The following is a 7,449-nucleotide window of genomic DNA, read 5'->3' on the forward strand; positions in this document are numbered from 1 at the left end:
AATATTGTAATTACAATTTGAAAATAAAAAAATTTCACTAAACAAAATAGTATGTCCCAATAGTATATTTTATAAACTATTTAACATCAAAAAAAGTTTCCTAGGATTAATTTTGTTATTTTCGTGCATAGTAACTTTTGATTATTTGATATTTGCTATCAACAAACAAAACCCTCCTCTAATAAATTCATTTTGTTAGTTAGACATAGAGAGCACTTCTCAAAGCAATGGAAACATTGATTTAAGATTTTTGAAGTTGATTCACTATAATAAATGAGCATTCACTTTGTCCTATTTTGACAAGTGCACATGACCTCTCCACTCAAGCATAGGCAGGTTTGCTCATTATTTTTATATTTTTTTATATTTTTTTAAGAAACATTCTCAAATTTTATATAAATAGGTCGATTTATTTGTTCTCAATTAAAGTTGCTCTTTTACCAACCTTCTCCCTACTCTTGTTTTGATTGTATTATGTCAAATGCTACAATGGGTTCATTAAAAATCTAATGTGACATATTTTACAAGACTCCTATTATGTTTATAAAACAAATTCAAATTATCCATAGATTGAAATGTGTATTATTATGCATAGTCTTATGTAGAATGTAAACTTCCTTTGATGTGAGATTATGTGCATTCTCCTTTCACATTTTACTATCAATTTTCTACCCAAACTTTGTAACCCACAACTGTTGAGAAAAGATGTGAAGGTCACAGTTATTATTAAGATTTAAACATTATATCTATCATTGACAAGCTTCATAGATGACATGACAAGCTCTAATGGCTCTTATATCTGTAGATCCAAACAAAATTGAGCCAACTATGTGCCCAAAATGACATTAGATATTATATTTGAAGCCAAAGAATAGATACTTTTGTAGTTTTTGATGTAGCAGATTAAAAATAGGCATTTGAGGAGTTGGGCTTCTTTAAAATGTTTCTAGCCATCCACAATAATAATAATGGTACACACGGCTAGGGTTTCTTAATTTATGCAAACTTTTAATTTTCTTGTGTACGAGACTTCGTTTGAGCTTTCCTTCTATAGGCACCACTTGTCAAACCGCATTTACTGTAGGAGCTTTTAGGTTAGGATATTATGGCTCTAGCCAGCGGTGAACCAGTTGTTTCTGGCATTCATACTGCTGCTTCAGACTGCCATGGTGCCACCTTAGAACAAACACCCACCCAAGTTTGTACCAAAGGTCTTTCATGAGGTAATCCTGATATTATCCTTCCTTTGCAAGAATTTGATGCTGCTTGTGACTGGTTAGAGAAACATACCTTGATAGGTTATTTTGTTGGTAAGACTCATCTTGAAGCTATGCTCTGAGACTTGGTTAACAAATACTGGACTCCTCATGGAGTCCGCCTTGATGCTATGCAAAACCTTACCAAAGTTTTTTTTAATATTTTCTTCGCTAACCTGTCGCAAGTAGACGTGGTCTTTAACAATGGACCTTGGTCTGTGCACTCCTCTCTGCTTATTTTCCAAAAATGGTCTCGAGACTTCATATTTTTGGATGATAAAAAGCTTAGGGTTCCTATGTGGGTTGAGTTTCCAGGTCTTCCCTTGCCATGCTGACCTTTCATTGAGTCCATTGCCAAAGCCCTTGGAAAAGTTGTCACCAAGGAGCCTAATAAATTTTTAATGCTTGCCCACAGTGACGTGTTTGCATCGAAGTTGATCTTTCCAAGGATCTCAAGGATTCTGTGGAAATCCAGATTGGAGCTCAAACCTTCTCCTAGAAGGTTCTTTACTTGAATCTACCTAACACTTGTTATAGGTGCCAGTCCATAGAACACAAGATCAAGGATTTCCCTTTGTCTATGCCTAGGGTCAAGCCCATGCCTAAAGAAGTGCTTGCCAAATAGGCCAAAGGAAAAATGAAGAATGGGTTACTATTGGGCGCAAGGGCAAGGTTCCCTTGAATCCCTTGTCCCTCAAGTAATCTTATGTGACGGTCGCCATTATTCCTCCTATTCCCATAGGAGTGTCTACACTGGCTAGTGTGGGGACATAAGCGGCTTCCATAGCGCCTAGTATGCAAGGAGTTTCGCAGGTTCCAAACCCTGCCAGTATGCAAGGGATTAAGGTAGCCACTAGGGTTTCTTCCTTGGCTGGGGTTCGTGCTCTTCTTGTAGTCTCTTCCATTGTGTCATTAGCAATAAGGCATTCTCTTAGTCCTACTAGATGTGCAGAGATACCAGAAGTGAAATGGCAAGCTGTTAGGTGAGAGGATTTCTCATCTGACTTCCACCCAGTTTCTACCTTCTTGCAGAATAGCTAATCCTCTCTTGAGGACAATTATGATATGGAAGAGTTCTCATGAACTTCCTCTCCTAGAATTTTCGAGGTCTAACAAACCTCCCCAGAAAATTCTCTGTCTGGGACACTCGTCATAGACTTGGTAATTTAGATTTTCTCTGCTTGCAAGAAGTTAAGATTTTTGGTTTCATGTTTTCTGCTGTGTGCTGCATCATTTGGCAGGATGGCATAATGTTTTCTTCTCAGCATGAACCTGGCTAAGGTGGTGTAGTTACTCTCCTGTCACCTCACCTTCATTCTGCTATTATTTTGCACGGTTCTAACCCCATGCATAGAATTATCTATCTTTTTCTTTCCATTCACAATCATTCTTTGGGAGTCATTAATGTTTATGCCTCTAATGATGCTGTGGAAAGGTCTCAAATGTGGGTTTGGCTAGCTAACAGCTTGCCTCCTACTACTTGGGTCATGTGTGGGGACTTCAATACAGTTGAAGTGGCATCTAACAAAGATGTCATTCTGCCCCTTCGGTGGACAACTGGGGAAAGAGAAGCCTAGTACTACATGTGGAATAAATTGGGCCTTTTTGATCCCAATACAAACCACTGTCAAGGTAGTGGGGTCTAGCACACTTGATCCAACTTTCAAGTTGGCTTTGACTACATTTTAAAATGTCTCGATCATGTTATGATCTCTACACAATCTTTTTTCTCTTTTTCTGAAGATCGAGATCTGCCTGCCATTCCCCTGATAGATGTGACATTATCCGACCACTGTCCCATCTATTTTGTCATTTCTTGGCAAACAGCTATCCCCAAGGTGGCCAAGTATCAATTCTTCCTCAACACATTTGTGTTGCTGCATGCTTCCACCATCTCGCATATCCAATGTGTCTAGAATTTGGAGCCATGTCCGCCATCCTAGCAAGGATGGATTCAATGGTGGAACAATGCCATTACTAGAACTGCTTGATTTCTGCACATCTATGGGTGCCAACTAATAATTTTTAGGAAAAACTCTTATGAAGCCAACACCCTCACCCTCAAAATATCCTCTGAGGCTCTCACCTTGAACCCTTTTGATGTGGATTTTAAAATTCACCTTGCCAAGCTTCACCATGACAAGCAAATTGTTGAAACTATGCTACCCATGGAGCTCAAATCAAGGCCCGTCTCCATTGGTTGGAGGTTGGTGATAAAGCCTCGAAGGAGTTATTTCAGGCTCTCTGGGCCCGTCATACCAATGTTGGGATTAAAAAGATCAAATAGATAATGGTTGTTTTGTCCAATCTCCTTGACATCTTGCAAGCATTCATTCATCATTATGAGAATGTCTTTGCTTTGCAAGGAAATTCAGTTGCTCAGGAGCAAGCTTTCAGAAAGTGTATCTCTATTACTCCAAACTACCTTGTGGTTGAGCAATGTTCTTTCTGTGAGCAACTTCTTTCCCTTAGAGACCTTAAAGAGGCAGTTTACTCCATGGTGGATGACAAATCTCCTAGGTGTGATGGCTTTCCCTGTGAATTTTACAAACACCTCTGGGAACAAATAGGTCCTGACTTGCACAAAATCTATCTCGAAGCATATCATACTAAAAGCTTAGGAGCAATAATAAACACAGAGAATATCAAATTCATACCTAAAGCTAGTGATCCTGAAGACATATGTGATTGGAGGCCCATTACCCTTTTGAATGTTTCTTATAAGATCATTGCCAAGGTGCTATCTCTCAAAATCAGGCACTTGTTGCCTTTAATTGTGTGGCCTAAGAAAACTGACTTCATCAAGTCCAGATATATTCTTGACAACATCATTGCTATCTGGGAAGGTATGGAATGGGCTCGCAAGTCCAAGCAATAGGCTATATTTTTAAAGATAGCTTTCGCTAAAGCCTATGATCACATTGAATGGCCCTTCATCTTGGCTATACTTCAGGCTTTGGGTTTTGGCCCCAATTTTTTTCAGTCTGTGGAGATGCTCTTTGGTGATGCTAATGCTTGCATTTCCATTAATAATTTGCAATCTAAGGCTTTTGGACTTTTTCGTTCAATCAGGCAAGGTTTCCCTCTAGCTTCAATGCTTTATGTCTTTGCTACTGAAGGTTTTGGCTATTTGCTAGCTCATTTTGTGTCTTCAGGGCTGGTTCATGTCATTTCCTTGCTTGATTCTTCCTCCCAGTTAGTCAATGGTCATTTTGCTAATGATTCCTTTCTTATGCTTCTTGAGGATGAAGAAAACATAAAAAATGCTTTAAATTGTCTAGACACCTTTTGTTAAGCCTCTGGCTCTGCCATCCAATGTCAGAAAATGCTCTGCTACTACCAGTGTTTTTTGCCAGCTCCACCTTGGCTCAGCCAGTTCCAATGGAAATGGGTTACTCATGAGGAAATCTTTTGGTTTCTTGGCATTCCCTTTGCCTTCCAGGCCTCTCCTGTGGAGCTTTGGAATGCTATGCTTGCCAAGATTAGCAAAAAGCTCGACTATTGGATCACCAAACTGCTTTCTCTAGCTGGTAAATTCTAGATTTTTTCTAAGATTTTGGCCACCACTCATGTGTACTATTTGTACTATTGGGCACCCTCCAAAGTTTCCTATCTCAAGCTAGAACATTTGCTAAGAGATTTTCTTTGGGCTTTTGGTTCTGAACATCATGGTTTTGATAGAATTTCTTGGGATTTTTGTTGTCTCCCAAGGGAGTTTGGTGGTCTTGGCCTGCTTTTCATTTAGAAATAGGGCCTTACTCTTTGTGCAAAATTGATTATCTGAGCTATTTTTGAGGATGAAGCCTAGAAGATTCTAGTAAGGCACTGCATTTCTTTCGGCTTCGCTATTAATAGGCCTACATGGAAGGGGATTTGTTTTCAAACCCTTCTCATCATGCATGAACTAGTGGCCATTCAGGGCTCATTTGTTATTAAGAGTATTTGGAAAGCCTGGGAAGCTCTTAAGCCATGGCTTCATTGGGATAGAGATGACTTTTGCAATGGGCTCTCCTTGAATCAATAGAACATTTGGTGTTCTCCCCTGTTTGCAATTCAGGGTACTCCTCTCGCCAAGATTCAAGGTGCTAGTGCTCTGTGTTTTTTCAAACGTGGCATCCGAACTCCTAAGGTTCTCTTTTCAAGAGTCACCATGAGTTTCAAGTCATGGGAAGATATGCAAGTTCAGTATCGCCTTGTCAATATGGATCAACAGACTTTTGACCTTCTACTATCTTCCATCCCTGTGCACCTAGTTCATAAGGTGGGGATTTAGTCTGTTCGGCCTTGGTGGCATGATTGGAGGTGGTACCCTACCACTCCATTTTCCAATTATAAGCCCAATATGGGGTACAAATGGCTCTCGCCCCATCTTCCAATGGTTGACATGCTTAACCAATGGTGGCATTTGCAATCTTTGCTTTCTCAATGGAGAAATTTGTTTGACATCATTTGGAGTGCTATTACAGAACCCAAGATTGCCCACTTTGTTTAGTGCCTTGCCTTCCAAGGTCTTCCCCTGGGGCCTTGGCTCAAGCACATTGGAGTTCTTGATCCCAGATGCCCTTCTGTGGTCAACCTGAGTCCTTTTTGCATATTTTCTGATTTTGTAAGCGTGCTCAAAATTATTGGCACTAGATTCATGATTTTTTCAAGCCTTTCAGGCCTGAACCATTTTCATGGCACATGATCCTGTTGGGTGACTCCCCTAGAATTCCTCTGAAATTCACTCAGATTTGACATACCTTCAGGAGGGAAATTTTGTTTTCTTTGCGGAAAGATAAGAATATTGTTCTGTTCACTCATAGTTTTTTGGATATTAACATTGCTATGTACACTAAGGCATGCATTTGTAACAATGTGATTATGCAGATATAGGTGCAAGCTAATAAAGTTTCCCTAGAAGTTGCTCACTTACAGGAATTGTTAAATCACTAGGGCAATGCTCCTTGCACCATTGCCAGAGTTCCTCCAGATGCCTTGGCTGATACCTCTACGCCTCGTGGCCATCGTTTCTGCCACCAGTCCTCAGGCCACAACTCGCACAAGTCGTGCTCCCAAGCTTCCCACCACTACTCTCCCAATGGTGGTGATGGCAGATGGAGGCGCCGCTCTACTTCGTCACCCCACGGTGGTTCTAGCTAGTCCCCAGCTCCTCCCCCTAGGCCTCGGCGAGCACATTCTGGGAAGTTTCCTCATTTGGCTTTGGCAATTTCTCCTCCGCGGCTAGAGGTTAAGGATGCAGAGGCTACCCCTGCTCTTGCTGCTATTGATGATGGTTGGACTGTTCCCAATCCGCCCCACAATCCCACTGATACGTGGGGATTTCCAGATAAAGATGGTCCTCCTCTCTCGGTTGGCACTGCCTTGGCACCCTGAGGTTGTTTATTCTATTTTTTTTTATGGATAGTTGTTGTTTCCAGCTGAGGCTGTGTCTCTAAGTCTGGCTTCAGCCATGTGAACTCTTTCACGAGGCGATCTTGTATCCCCCAGCCCCTTTTTTGTGAATTGTATTCTTAGTATATTTTATTAATAGAAAAGGACTATTCATCAAAACAAATAATGGTACACATTCTTAATGGTAGCATTCTATTTCTATTTGTGGTTTTCTTCCTCCAGATTTTTCACCAGCAATAAGAATGCCTATCAAATAAAACCCATAGGAATTCAGTTTCGGACCAGGAAAAAGGAAATCATCAACACAATTTCAAGATCGGACTTTTAGCCGATTGCCCCATTTATATCTTATAATATGATCATATAAAGCAACACCCACTTCATTTAAATCTCCTACATTTTAGAAAATAATTACATGATTTCTTCAGACTTCAAAACTTTTGAAACAAAAGATTGATTCCTTGAAATGAAGAAAAAAGGGGAAAAGGAAATTATTTTTTCCTGCCATATGTATACGCCATTGAAACAAATTTATTTTTCAGAAAAGCTTCATACCCAACAACAAAATCTACCAGGATAGGTGTTGATAAGTGTGTAGGATCATAGAAACATGGTTTCTTTCTATGGTAAGAATATCTATGACCAGATCACAAGCCCACTGGAAGAACATACCAAAAATTGTTAACAAGTATGGAAGAGGATGCATTCTTCAAGTTTTTCTGAATGTGGTAAGAGAAAACAGAAGGGATATATGCAGTAGCAATGTAACAATGTATCTGGATGCAAAAATGGAGGAAGG

This window comes from Cupressus sempervirens, chromosome 8, assembly GCF_028749045.1.
Source record: "Cupressus sempervirens isolate cs-2001-9-10 chromosome 8, ASM2874904v1, whole genome shotgun sequence".
In the NCBI taxonomy this organism is placed as follows: Eukaryota; Viridiplantae; Streptophyta; class Pinopsida; order Cupressales; family Cupressaceae; genus Cupressus; species Cupressus sempervirens.